General features: G+C 39.1%; 1 pseudogene; it reads right to left on the reverse strand.

The window, feature by feature from the left end:
- Window positions 1-443: 443 nt before the first annotated feature.
- LOC118574433 lies at window positions 444-822 on the reverse strand (annotated as a pseudogene).
- Between the last annotated feature and the right edge of the window lie 14,052 nt (window positions 823-14,874).

The following is a 14,874-nucleotide window of genomic DNA, read 5'->3' on the forward strand; positions in this document are numbered from 1 at the left end:
TGTTTTCTATTCTGACTGATTAGTCAACACTTGCTGATTATTGTAGGATTATGGACATGCACAGAATTGCATGCTCATGCTGCTACTGCAGCAGGGAAAAGAGACATAAGAAATCACACCCTGACTCTTTCACCACAAAGGAACAGGCTTCAGTCAATACTTTCTCATTGTCCAAAGCAAGTCATTGATCTTACCTGATTACAAAGTAGAAAGAGAAATATAATCCTATCCACATTACGAGAGTGAGAGCAGGCTCTCTGTGAACAACTATGATTAGCATACATTTCCATTCTAAAAACTTAATCTCCTTTCAGTGAATACTAGAAAAATGGTAGCCATTTGGCTTCTTCTTCTTTTTTTTTTTGGTGGGGGGAGCCAATGCAATGGCTAGTCTTTATTGGAGAGAAATTTTCCATCACATTCTGAAAAGTTAATGCAGGAACTCAGTGGGCCAGCTGGTGGGGCACCAGCTTATAATGGGTTCCACAGCTTGGGCATCGCTGAGCCTCGCCTTTGTGCAGCCAAAACCAGATAACAGTACAGTTGTCCTCTTCACAGATGCTGCCCACTATTCGCTTGTTGGTGATGGACGGGACTAAATTAGGATCTTCCTTGGTGCCTGAAGCTGCCTTTGGAGGTAGCATATTGTATGGATCCAGTCCCTTCTGAGATGCTATCATGATCTCCCTCTCCAGCCCTGTAGCCTGCTCCTCATCAGTAGGAACACCACCTGCAGATGCCATGGAGGGCTTCGCTGGGCCTGCAGGCCCTCAGGGCCTGCGCCGCCAGAGCGCCCACTCTGCGAAGTAACCTTGGAGCCATCCCCGCCATTTGGCTTCTTAATCATTTAAAATATATAGACTGCATCACTTAGCAGATGGGCAGTATGTGAGAGACTACAAATGTGTTCATCTTTGTAGAAAATGGGTCTATTTTTAAGTCAAAGAACAAACAAGACAGAAGTGTGTCCTTGAACCTAGAACGTCTTTATTTTAGATAGGGGTTAGGGGGGGTATGCTTCTGCTGCTCTATCATGAAACAATTATATAGAAAATGCATTAAAAACTCTTTTAGTGCCTGAATACTTTATTATATATATTGACTTCTATTTCCTCCCAAAAGAAAAGCCCTGGGGTATGAGTATAATGTGCCCAGCATCCTCTTCTGCTGGTTTCTAGGCAGCCACTGTTTCATTTTGCCAACAGAGGAGAGGGGAGTCCTGTTGCTTTAACATGCCACTTTGAAAAATCCTGAACTGTGAGACTGCCAACTCTGGCACTGGTTAACTTGTTATCAGGGTGTAGTGGGCAGTAAGTGGGGGGAAGGGACAGGATCCACGTAATACACATCACACACTGATTCAAACAAATGAATGCTCTGTACCTCTAATGTCAAAAGACATTTACAGTTTTGCTAGCCTGTTTCCCACGTCGGCTTGGCACACAGACTGCTAGGATCAATGGTCCAATTTTAGTTCCACTTTCTTCTTCCATCATTCCTTGTATTCAGCACTTCGGAAGTGAGTTAATAATGTAAAATCTGGCTGAATTAAATTCATTTAACTGTGCTGCCAATTCTCTTCCCTTCATGCATTTTTAAAGAGATCTCAAACCGGTGATGGATTTCTAATGCTCTAGGAAAAGAAAGCTAGGATGAGACGGTAAACCTGAATGGGCTGAATTGTTTATTATAATTATTCCATTGAATTATCTCACTGTGTATAGAGAAGGGAGAGGAAATATTAGCCTACACAGGCTTTGAAAGTGGTAATATGAACAGTATTAAAAAATGGTAGAAACTGTCTCTTCAATCAGTCAAAAAATCGACACTGCTGCTTCACATAGAAAGCTGTGAACAGTAAAATGTGAGGCAGGAGGGGGTCTGTTTCTATAGCAACCCAGTATAGTCTAGCTAGGATGATGAAATTTTTTTTTGTAAAAAAATTAAACTTAAAGTTAGAAACAAATTAGCACCAGGCCTCAGACTGCCTATTTGACATTAACTATGTGAGCTACCTACTAAGAGGTCTAACTTGAAACCTGACAGTTCCTAGGCTGTCTTTGGTTGTCACCAACCTCTTGGCTCCTTAAACTGTTACTGCTGGAATACACAGCATTTAATGTTCAAAAGTAGCCAAAGGACAAAGTTTCTATACAAGAAAAACTAAAAATAACAGAAAGCAGAGACCTCTTCAAGTGCTCTCTATTAACTTGACTCTATGAGCCTTCAATTTCCAAAGTCACCTGCTTTCAAAGCAAGATGTTAAAAGAAATCACTCATTCCTCCTCCTCCCCCTCCTCCTCCTCCTAAAAGGTGAGCCTCTGCCTCCACCACCTCGTCTTTCTGAATTCCTTCTACTCAGAAAATAAACTCCCCTATGAGAAACAAATACCAGCTGGCCTTCGTGCTCTATTTTATTTCCTCTCTTCCTCTGTGCAGTATCTGCTCACACCAGGCTCTTGTTTATCTTCACTCTAGAGTGCTTCTAATGTTGTGATCCGCTAATTACTCAATCCGCTCTCCATTTTGTAGTCTTGTGACAAACCAAAGTAGAAGAATTAAATTTTTGGTTCCATATTCCCATGATTCCTGTTCTCTAAATAGGACTATCTTGCAACTAGGCTGGATTTTTTTTTAAGTCACCACATAGTAGTCTCTAAGGCCCCATCTGCTTACCATGAGCAATACTTCCAATGGCTTGGAAACCTTGCTCCTATTGATTTCACGTTTCTCAGGATCACTGGAAATCCAGCCCTTGGCACTGATGAACAAGTGGGTAGCTCATTTTTTCCATCAGTCTATCATCTGGCCAAAACCCCATCCTGTGAAGCTGTTAAGAGTGCAGGTGCTCCTACTGAAACAAGAAACCCCTTTCTTCCCTGGTAAGGCAGCGCACTCTGTCCTCTCATCTCTAGATAACTTTGCTGACTCAAAAACAAAAACCCAAACCCACTGTATCTGCTGTGATAGATCTTTAGATCTTCACATGAAATTCAAACACCAGTGATGGGATGCAAGATCTGAGAGTTTTTCGGTACTATGAGTTTCCTCTTTGGTTTTGTTATTACTTTTGTCTTTGTATTGTTATTGTTGTTGCCCACCATCCATCCCCCATCCCATTCCTGATAATGAAGATTCTAGAGTCTGAGCCACAGAGGTTAAGAACGCTGGCTGCTCTTCCAGAGGTCCTGGGTTCAATTCCCAGCAACCTCATGGTGGCTCACAACCATCTGTAATGAGATCTGGTGCCCTCTTCTGGCCTGAAGGGATATATGCAGGCAGAATACTGTAGACTAAATAATCTTTTTCCAAGGTGGTTTCTTACTCATACACTGGGACCACAGGGCCTCTTGGTCCTTGTTTCTCCCCAAACTCCATTTCATCCTTGAAAGCTGCTTCACGAGGCATGCTTGGGCTTCCTCACCAGACTGATATGCTCAGGACAGTCTCAATATTGTTCTAATTGTTTCTGAGAACCTGTTAGCTGAACCCAAAGATCTGGAAGCTGTGGAGATAAAATGCCTGCTGTATTATGACAGACCATGCAATCCTTGCTACTCTGTGACTTTAACTCAAAAGCAACCATGGACAATACATAAACAAATGTGTTACAATATAAACTTTACTTGCCAAAACAAGTGGCTGGCCCATAGGCTGTCATTTACACCTGTTCTAGATCTAGAGATCTGTTTTTTATCTAGAGAGTGCAAAGCACTCTGGGATCCCACTTCTTCTAACTTCATATGTGATAGGCCATAGAGGAGATTGAGCTTACAATAGAACAAGATAGAGGAAATGAAATGGTTAGTTGAAAGGAAGGCAATGGAGAGCAGAGAAAACATTACCCAGCTACCCATTTATGATATGTGACATATGATACATGGCAAGTTATTGTTTACTCCTTCTCTAAAACAGTAGAGTCTAATTTTCCTGTCCTTGAATCAGGGCAGGTATTTTGAACTGTTTCACCAACAGAATATGCTTTAAGTGATATTTGAGGCTAAGCTATAAAAAGGCTTATATCTGTTGTTTCAGTCTATTATGAGACAGACCAGGAAAAAGCCCTCTTGCTCTTTAACAGAGCTATTACCCTGGGGCAGACATGCCCATACATGCCTCCAGGAGAGATTCTAAAGGATGGAATGGAATATTGGAGAGAAAGTAGTCAAGAAACACTGTAGTACAAGGGTGTGAGTAAAGAAGCCATCTTGGAAGTAGATCCTCTACCGCAGCTGTCAGTGGATACCACCTGGATCAGATGGAAAGCACCAATGACAACAATAGCAACACAAACAAATACTACCTTGCTGAAACTTTCCTGAACTGCAGACCCTCAGAAGTTTAGCAAAAGAAAAGCATGATTCCTGAGGTAGCCACATTCCCTTAGAACATCTTCAACATGCAAATTTTAGGTCTCCTCCATAAATTCTGGTGTGTAGCTCACTGACACATGTGTTTGTTCACAAGCCCTCCAGGTAACTCTAACACACACTCCTGTGTGACTCTTGCTGTTTCAGATAGACAGTCACAAAATCAAAGTAAGAGTCAGACAGACGTTGCATGCAGTCACTACATCTAATGTGCTGGAGCTGGGGTGGTGGAAGCTGAGCTTCCATGTCCATAGAGAGGGTCTTCAGCAGCAACAAAGTAGGAAAATGCATCTGCTCCAGTCTAGAAGCAGCAGTTAATCAACTGCACTGGCCTATGGGTTTTCTTTTCCATTTTCTCAATTATTTCAGTCGTGCAGAGTAGGCCAAAGTTTAGGAACTCTGAGTGGGCCCCTCCCTAGCTCTCTCTGTAGCATAGATACCTGTGTTTGTAACTTGAAATAATTTTGTAGCTTCAAGTAGTACATGAGGAATAAGCATTGTAATGCATTCTGTTCTTAAGTTGATCCAAGCAGTGTGAAGAGCACTTTAGGTATTTTATAAGCAGTCATCTATCGTATTCAAAGGGGAATGTTACCAGGAGCCCTATACATTCCTAAATCCACAAATGCATATGTGTCTTATATAAAATGTCATAGTGCCTGCAGGCAATTCATGCATATCTCCCCAAATACTTTAAATCAATTCCAGTAACTTTTTTTTTTTTTTTTTTTTTTTTTTACCTAACACAATGTAAATACTATACTCTATAGTTTAGGGACTAATGACAAGAGAAAGAGCCTCCATATTCAGTGCTAATACAATGTTTTTCTGAATGTTTCTGACCTGTTATTTATAAAACCTGTAGATGCAGATACCCAGTATAAAAGGGTCACCTGTATATATAAATTAATACTATAACCAAGGTGACAGAGAATGTCAAGCCTAGTTCAACATCTTAGCTTCCAATTCTGGTTGTGCTACTGTCTAACTACATTCTCTTGGTAAAGTTATTTAACCACTTTTTATATGCAGCACCATGCACTATCAAAGTAAAGCTAATGGCTGTACCTAGCCCATAAGGATGCTATGAGAATTAATGCATCTAAGGAGCTTAGATACTACCTGGCAAATAGTACGTGCTCAATAAATCAACTATTTGTATTATGTCATTGAATTTTCATACCAATGCTCCAAGATAGGTGTTACTCACCCAGAAGCTCTCTGGATCTTACGTTCCTTAGGTAAACTTCCAGAAGTGACCAAGCAAAGGCTTAGGGACAGTTTTCTTACAGCACAATGATCAAGCTCTTAGCCATTACACACGCACATATGCTCCACACACACGCTTAATTTGGAGCTTTCTAGAAATCCTATTCTCCTGAAAACTGAATTTCTCAATTACTATGTTAATATTTAAAATAATGACCAAATCTAAAAAAAAAAGATGAAATCCCATTTAAAACTATCTGACTTAAGGCAATTTCTTTCATTAATTTCAGATAGCATTATTCAACTTTTTGACATGTCTTGATAATTTGACACTAGCTATTACATTAATCAATATGAATTAGTTGACGTAGAAGTTGTTGGTGCATAGGGTCCGGTGGAAATCCCCAACAACCCAGGCTGTTGCCAAGACTATATGTTACTCTCCACAAACTGACAGCAATGCCCCCACAACTCATTGAGCATGTAGAGGTTGAGCTGGTGCCTACATACAGCTGTCACTCCTACATTCTAGTGTCTATGACATGAAAAGGTACTCTGCAGGCCATCAAAATGTGCATAGAACTTGGGAGTCTGCTGTTTCATACTTAACATGCCTTTGGTTGATAAATTCCTTTGTAGCATTTTAAAAAAATTATTCAGTTTTCTCCTGAAGTAAGGGCTATACACCTACATGGTCCATAAGCTCCCTCTTTCTATAAATCTGTTAGTCAAAGCAGTTTTTTCACTTTCTAGAAACTATTCCAAATTCTTTAATTCTGGTAGCAGCATTTTAATACTATTTAGTAAAGGTCAAGATACAGTTGTATCACTGTGGAAGAGTAGAGCATGCTAATTGCTAAACTCTACCTCATGTGTACATTGGAGACATAAGGATGGGTGGGGGTATCCTTGGTCATTTTGCCATTTGTTAATTTACTTTATTTTTTAATTAAAATATAATCACATCATTTTTCCTTATTCCAGTCCCTCCCATGCCTCCCTCTCCACTGCCTCTCAAATTCATGGCCTCTTTTTCTTTAATTAACATTGTTACACATACACACACATATGTGGATAGATAGATAGATAGATAGATAGATAGAAAGAAACAAAGAAACATAAATACAACCTGCTGAATCTGTTTAGTGTTGTTTGTATGTGTATTATGTATTATTTCAGGGTAGGCCACTTGATATTGGCTGGCAAATTAGAGACTTACCTCTGGGGAAGACTAATTCTACCTCTCTCAGCAGTAGTTATTGCCTATGTAGCTCTTTGTCTACAAATAGGGCCCAGTGAGATATTCCACCACCCATGTTACCATTTCAACTGTTATTGTCATTGTTCAGGTCTTGTTTAGTCAGATATATTGTTGAAATTCCATGGGTAAAACTTCTGTGCAGATGAAAAGATTCATTTGGAGATCTAAGCTTGTGATCCTGTTGTTCGTTTTGTGCTGGGGAAAGCATCCAAAGTAAACATCCCATTTTCTGGGCCAGTATTGATGGAGGATTAGGCAGTGATAAGATAAAAAAGACACCTTCCTTGCTACTACCATCACCACACACACACACACACACACACACAGAGAGAGAGAGAGAGAGAGAGAGAGAGAGAGAGAGAGAGAGAGAGAGAGAGAGAGAGAGAACAAGCACCATAGAAGTGAAGGAGTGGAAAACATCTTCCAGAGCTGACTTTTTGGAAGAGATTAGCCTTAAATGAATGGAAATAGCTATGGGGCAAACTGAGAAGTAGGGAATCAGGTAGGGCATGCAACATGAAGAAAGATACAAGATCAAGAAGTTACATATTGTCATTTATATGAGAAGATTCATGTGCCAGGAGAGAGAGCAGAGCAGGTCAACGGTAACATCCTGGTCATGGGGTCCTTGTATGTGATGTAAGGTAAATAATGTTCGATATATGTACTCACTATTCTCAGTTCCTTTAGAGAATCTGTTTGCAGTCTGGAAATTGTCTTGGCAGTCGGGAGCTGTTTTTAATTTTATACTAGCCTTGATTCTATGCCTTCATTTCTCAACTTCTTTCTTGTATTATGTTTATTGACCTTTGTCTTTCCCTTTGCATTCTGGCAGGACAGTCTGCTATTTACATGATAGTTTCCTGTTTCATATACTAGTTAGTTTTGCTGTCATTTTTCCCAATGCATGTTTTAATTCAATAATTGCTTTTTATTATTTTATAATCTTTTCATAAACAATAGTTTTTAAAAAATCACACAGTATCCTTTTATCATAGGTATATTCTAGATTTAACAGTGCTATCATTTGAATATGTATCTTCCTGTGGAGGCCCAAATTACTCAGGGTCAGATAATCTCAGCTTGCTTTATGCAGAAGGGCTACGTAAGGGAATTATTTGACCACAGGCATGGTTACCAGGTGTTTGGAAGGGTCTGCAATTGGCTGTATCTAGCAAGGGGGAGGTCTTTTGTCTCACCTCTTTGCATTGTTACAAAAAGCCCTTTTGAATAAAGTTCTGGGCCATTGGATATTGACCCAGGTCCTCCCGAAGCTATCCTTTGTTTATTGGTTGTAGTATTAAGGCAACTCCGCATAGTTAAAAGGGAGGTTTATTTTGTGGGGTAACTTACAAGTGAAGGGATAGGTTACAGGGTCTGGGAAATGTGAAATGCAGTCCAGTGGTGTTCTCTGGAGAACTCTGCTCAATCTATCTCCAGTGTCCAGGATCCAGGAACCAAGAGCGCCAGCACATCTGGATCTTGGGTCTTAAAGGCTCCTCTCTTGGCCCTGCCTTGTAGGCGTGACAGTTACCAAAGCCTCAATAGAGGTAGTACTTCCAGGTCAAAGCTGGAACAGCTACCCACTACATTTGTTTCTGTCTTTCTTTTTGTCAACTAGGTCTCTCTTTCTAGATGATGTTTTCTTACCCCTCTCTCCTCAAGAGTACCCTGGGAAAAGTGGGGGAAGGTCCCCTCCATCTTCCAAGTTCATATTGGGATTTAATCTTTATAGTGCAGTTACTAAGAGGTGGGGCCTTTTGGAAAGTGATGAAATTGTAAGAGTCCTGTCTTTGTGAACAGTTTAATGGCCTTATAAAATAGACATCAGAAACAGTTCATAACCCTTTGTTGTTTTGCAGTTTACAAATTGAGGACATGGCTCTCAATAGAAACCTAATGTTGCTGCCTTGAATTTGGACTTCCTGGCACACAGTTTTTAAAGGAATAAATTTCTGTTGTTTATAAGTGACCTGTTATAGTATCAAAAATGAACCAAGACAAGCATTAACAAAAATACTATTGGATCACAGCAGAAGTTACTTATTTTTTTTTCTTTCAATTTTTATAATGGTTTCACTGACACCTTTTTTTTTTTAACATCTCTTGAATGATCAGGTAATTACCTTCTTTTCTACATAGAGCAGAGTATCTCCTAAGCTCCATAATGTCCATTGCTTTGTTTTAAGTCTATACTAGCCTTTGTAATAGGTAAAAATATGGTCAAGCTCATTCACTCAGAAGCTGATAGAATTTTCAATCGTAGAGCCAGATTCTGTTTTCATTTGCAAAACTCTAAGCCCCAAATTCATTCCCCTCTGAGTTCTTTCTTGTTAGTGTTATAACCTGACCTGAGAACGTCTCCTTTTCATCTTTCTCACTCTTTGTCATTGCAGAATGTATGACTAATGGTAGTGTTGAAAAGGGAGGAGGAGAGTGGGAGGAGGAAATGATCATCACTACTGTACCAGACATTTCTCTGAGATCTTTACATTAATTACCTCATTTAGTCCTGGCAAGAATGCTTTGAGACAGCTGCTATTTTGTCCCGTGTTACTTGTAAGGAAACTAAAGCATAGCTAGATTAAGTAACTCAAAATGTTGCAAAAAGTAATAATAATTAATATAGTGTTGTCTATCTGAGTCCAAAGTCTATTCTATCCACCTGCATAAAATACTTTGTTTTCTAGAGTCTTTTGCTTGTCTAGTTGGTGTGTCCTGGTCTACCCCAGTCCTTTGCCTGCATATAGCTTGCTTTGCCTTAAAGGATATTCCAGGATGCAATGATCCATCATTCACACCTCCCACTGCTTTCTACTGTTCATCATATGGCATTTGGAACTCTGTAGAAGGGAGATGGAGAAGTAGTTGAGAAGATGATGTCCCAACTCAAAGATTATCATTTCATGAAAGGGATAGCACTGAATTTTGTCCTATTGTATTTTAGAACATGGCCCTAACCTTTCCTTCCACCTCTTTCCACCCTGTGATATTCTCTTCAAGGCTGGGATGTAACTCATTTGTAGATGCTTAACTAGTGTACATAAGGCTCTGGAATCCACCCCAAGTACACACACACACACACACACACACACACACACACACACACTCACAAAGAGCCACGGGGAGAGAGGAACATTGTTTGAACATGCGTTGGCTAGTAATTATGTTTCTTAATCTGTGCTTATATGTAGTCTACTTATAGAAAATTCCTTCCTGCTTCCACTCTATAATCAGGAGTCCTTGGTTCATCATGCTATCCACATCATTGGTTCATTGTGCTACCACAATGTATTCCATCAGCTAAATTATATATTTTTTAAAGGAACTATTAGAAAGGGTTAACTCAAGCACTTTAGGTACTTATATTTTATACTAAATCTCCACTCTCTTCTCTTTGTTTTTAAATAATAGCCAATGCAGAAGAAATGGTAAGAACTGTTTGCTATTCATAATGCTGTAGGTCTATTGATAGTCATGCAAATTAATCAGTATTTCTTAAGTACTAAGGCATATAAAAAGTGAAATTCTCAGTAGTTTGTTGTTGTTGTTGTTGTTGTTTACTTTCAAGTTCCTAGTGGGAGAATGGTATACCTATGATTCCTTGCATCATTTTTCATATCCCATATGACCTGTTCCACAATGTAGCTAAGTGTGACTGGAGCCCAGGAAAGGGAAAGGTTCATTTCTATGAGTGTCACTTTGAAATGACTTCCAGGAAATCTTAAGCAGATACCAAAAAATAACCCTAGAGTGTAAGGTCTACTTAGAAGGTGATCCCAGGAAGCCATGCACAACAACAAGTTGCTTGTTTTTCTGAACAGTAGGAGCTTAATTCCACTGAGACGCTCTAGAGATGGTTCAGAATATACCTTAATATGTTCTTATTGGGGGCAGAGATATGATGCACTTATTCATCAAATCTTATTCATTGTTGTTTGAAGTTAATGCCAAAGGATAGATGCTAATTTTCTGATACCTGCAAATTGCCCTAAATATGGGCTGAATCTATGCTTGTAAACCCAGTGAAGGGCATAGACAAAAGGCTTTATACTTGATTGGTTTGTGAAGATGAAGTATGACTGAGGTACCAATAGCATCTGCTTCATCAGAGGAGGTGGCATTTATATTGAACCTTAGATGATGAGATTTTACATCAAGTTGTGATATGGGAGGGGGTGAGCAGATCAGCATTCAAGAGTAGGAAGGAGTATGGAAGCATCTGTGTGGTCTATAGCAAATAATTAGGCATAAAAATTTGAAAATGATTCACATTTTTAAAGTTAGATGAAACCCAAGGTTATCCCTATAAATATTCATTTTCACTCTTTTGCTATGAGTGGGAGAGATTTTAGCTCTCAAGAATTGCTTAGAGGGAACCATGCTTCACTAGCACTCTGTTCCCACTAGTTATGTAGATTTCTCTTTTCAGCATTTTATTTCTTTGTAGAATTGCAGGGAGTTGCCAAAAGCTGGACATAGCTATGTAAGCTGTGTTATTGACAAGAGAGATTGACATTATTTATATGTTGCATGCAATGGAGAAAAGGTTGAGAATTTGTTGATTCGGTTCCTAGAAATGAAACAGATAGGTTTAAGGAAGAACAAATAGTTCAGTGTTTGAGGCATAGGTGTTAGCCTGGATTGGTGGAGATTGTGGGTGGGCAATGAAGGGAGAGAAGATGTGATGTATATGTATGTGTGTGTATCTATATATATGCATGTATATGTATATGTATTTCTAAGTATAACAGGGCTAAGATTTGGCAAGCATTTTAAGATATTAAACTCAGCATCTCTAAGATGATAAAGATTTGCTAAACATCACAGAAAATTAAAATGGGTCATGTGAATTACTGTTCTTCTTATATGGAGGGGTGTGGAGAGATACTAAATAATATTTACTTTGCAAGATGGACTAGCTCTCTGCTAATGAAACCCATGTGAGGTTTAATTTTAACTTTTGAAAATATGAAAAATATTGACAAGGTAAGTTGGGAGCCTATTTCAAAATTCGCACCTGTTTAAAAATGCTTCATTCTGGACAGGCAGTTTTCATCTTTGGTAATTCACACCTATAATCCCCTGAAGCCTTACCAAAAAATGAGTAACGGCATATATCACTGGACTTTGTAGCCTCAGTTTCCCTTGGGGCAGAAGACTGTCAACAGCAAGCAGGTGAGGCTTATTGCATCTTTATTTCTTTAGTATATGACATGAAATGCCGAGTTCATATGTGAGAACTAGAGTTAATTCCATAGTCTCAGAAGGGCAAGGGGCATACTTTTGCAGTAGTGAAATGGTAGCATTGCATAGTAATTCTGTTTAGAAAGTAGAAAATAAAAAAGATGAATGAGACATGTCTATAAAAGGAAAACGAAAGAGAGACTCAATACCCTAGGGATTTCCTCTTCTACTTTTCAAAGTTCAGCCTTTTCTGGGGCAAAAAAGATTTACAGGATTTTGGCTACAGTGGTCCATATCACAGTGCTGTAGATATCATTCTGCTTTTGGGTTCATGGTTGTTGGTTCAACATCTACACAAAAACCAGTGGCTGAGCTTGTGATAGAAGCAGCCACACTCACATCTGGTACCCTATCCTTCTGTCTGTTGCCATAGTTTCACCTCAGGGTAGAAGGTGGGACACCTTTCCCTGAAGCATTAGGGGAGGTACAATCAGGCAGAAAACTTCCAAATCAGTATTATTCCCTGATATTTGTTTTTCACCACAGCCCAGTAGAACTGAATGTGGCAGTGTACCTCTGTAACCAAGCCCTTGAGGGCTGATGCAGAGGGATCCTGAGATCCAGATACAGGATACATGGAAAGACCTCTAAAATGGGAAGGATGAGAGAGGAAAAGAAAGAGAGGGGGATAAATGAAAGAGAGAGAGAGAGAGAGAGCGAGCTGAATCTCTTACAGATGAATTATGCCTTATTTTATCTTCACCCTTGACTTGTTTCTCCCCATTCATACTCATGTTTTGTTTATAATTTCAAAGTTGGTTAGCATCTGAAAATTGTTTAAGTCCCTCTTTTATCCTTCCACTCTTGTCCCCCACCCCTTGAGTGTTGGAAATACTATCTAGGTCCTTTGTGAAGCTTTTTGCCTTTTACTAGCTACATTTTTTGGCTGTGATACAGAATCTTAAAATCACCACTCCAGTGGCCAGTGACCTCCATTTTGTCCATCCATCTTCTTTTAAACAGGAGAAGAAGGAGAGAACAAAACACGTTTTTTTTAATAGGGTGATTTGGAGGAAGACTGTTTTTAAAAACTTTAAAATCAATGCATGGCATTGATTGAAAACCAGTGATGGATTTTTATACTCCCCATCTGATTGCTTCTTCCTCTTGTATAGCCTCTACTAGGATGCTTATCTCATTGGCTTAGACTTGTCTGTTCATGCATTTCCTTCTAGGTGCAGTCTAGAGACTATGGCCCACTTCATTTTGTTTCATATTCATGTTGTTTCCCAACAGTGGGAAGAAAATCACATAATTGGTAACAAATAGATGTTTAGTGAATAAAATTTTTATTCAGGTTGTCTTCTCACTTTTTCAGAGAACTCCATTTAACAAATTTTATAACAATGGTATTGTAATTTGAGAAGTTTCCAGAACTCTGTTCCAATATACTCTACTGGGGAGGAAGGGGAGGGAAGACAAAAAGATCAACATTTATGAATATCATATTTATACCAGATACCAAATACATCATATCTGATCATGTATCATTTTGTTTGGTTTGTGTTAACTTCTCTATTTTTGAGACACAATCTCACTTTGTATCCCAGGCCAAACTGGAATTTGTGATTCTACCTTCCAAACCCTAGAATTACAGGTAAGTATTATGATAATTGGTTACCTCACCTAGATTTTACATTTTACCAATGAGGAAATTAGGGTGCACAAAGCTAAGTTATAGGTCATAGTTTTTTATAAGACATAGCAGAGATAAACGTTAATGTTGAGAATCAACTTACTTGCTCTTTTACCTTACTCATTGAGATAGAATCTCCCAATTAAACCCAGAACTCACTGGTCATTAAACCCAGAGTTTCCAATATAGGTAGTCTGGCTACCCAGCTTGCTCTGGGGATTCTGTCTCCACCTTCTGAGACAGACCACCATATCTACCCAGAGATTACGTAAAACATGAGGACCAAACTCTAGACCTCAAACAACAGTCATCTCTGCAGACCAGATTAACATTCTTAAAGCTTTTCTTTTGCTTAAGTCTACTAAATCAGTTTTTTGCAACATTGCAATTCATATTATGTAGCTAGGATATCAAGGTAGGGTCTAGTAATAAACATCCTATGGATTTCTGTGTGCCAATGCTTGTGGCAGTTGTACAATTCCTTAGTTATTCCCATGAAAGTATTCTGTAAAACAAGTGCAGTGTTAGCATCTATTTCTCAGAGTTTTGTAGAACATTAAATTATACAACCCACATGAAGCAATTAACATACTAGACAGCAAGAACTTGGATAAATAAGTTAGTACTATTAGATGTTGGCATTGTTGTTGTTAATAGAGTTTTTACCACACCCTTCCCTTCTAACTTTTGCTTTGTGCTCAAAGCTTCCCATAGGACAAACACCCTAGCCAGGATACTCTCCCCATACTTTGCCAAACTCTATGATTAACCTTGCTTTTTTTTTCTTCCTTTGCTTAAACTAACACCTCTTCTTTTCCATCTGCTCATGCAAATCCAATCAATTTTCTCACTCTCTCGGGCAAAGCTGGTACTCCAAATAGCCATCCTAAGGATGTCAGTTGGCTCCTTTTCCAAGCTTCCTTGAGTAATGTTGCTCAATGTGCAAAGGATGGCATAAGTAATAGGGCTTAGGCATGGTTTGAGGGTTATATTGATTAGCAACTTGACAGGATCTAAAATCACTGAAGAAACAAGCCTCTAGGGATGCTTATATGGGGTTATCTAGATTAGGCTAACTGGGGAGAGATCTAACTTAAATGAGAGTGGTACCCAGAGCAGCTACTTGTTCTGACTGAAATATTATCTGAATG

Source organism: Onychomys torridus, chromosome X (assembly GCF_903995425.1).
Source record: "Onychomys torridus chromosome X, mOncTor1.1, whole genome shotgun sequence".
NCBI classification, from domain to species: Eukaryota; Metazoa; Chordata; class Mammalia; order Rodentia; family Cricetidae; genus Onychomys; species Onychomys torridus.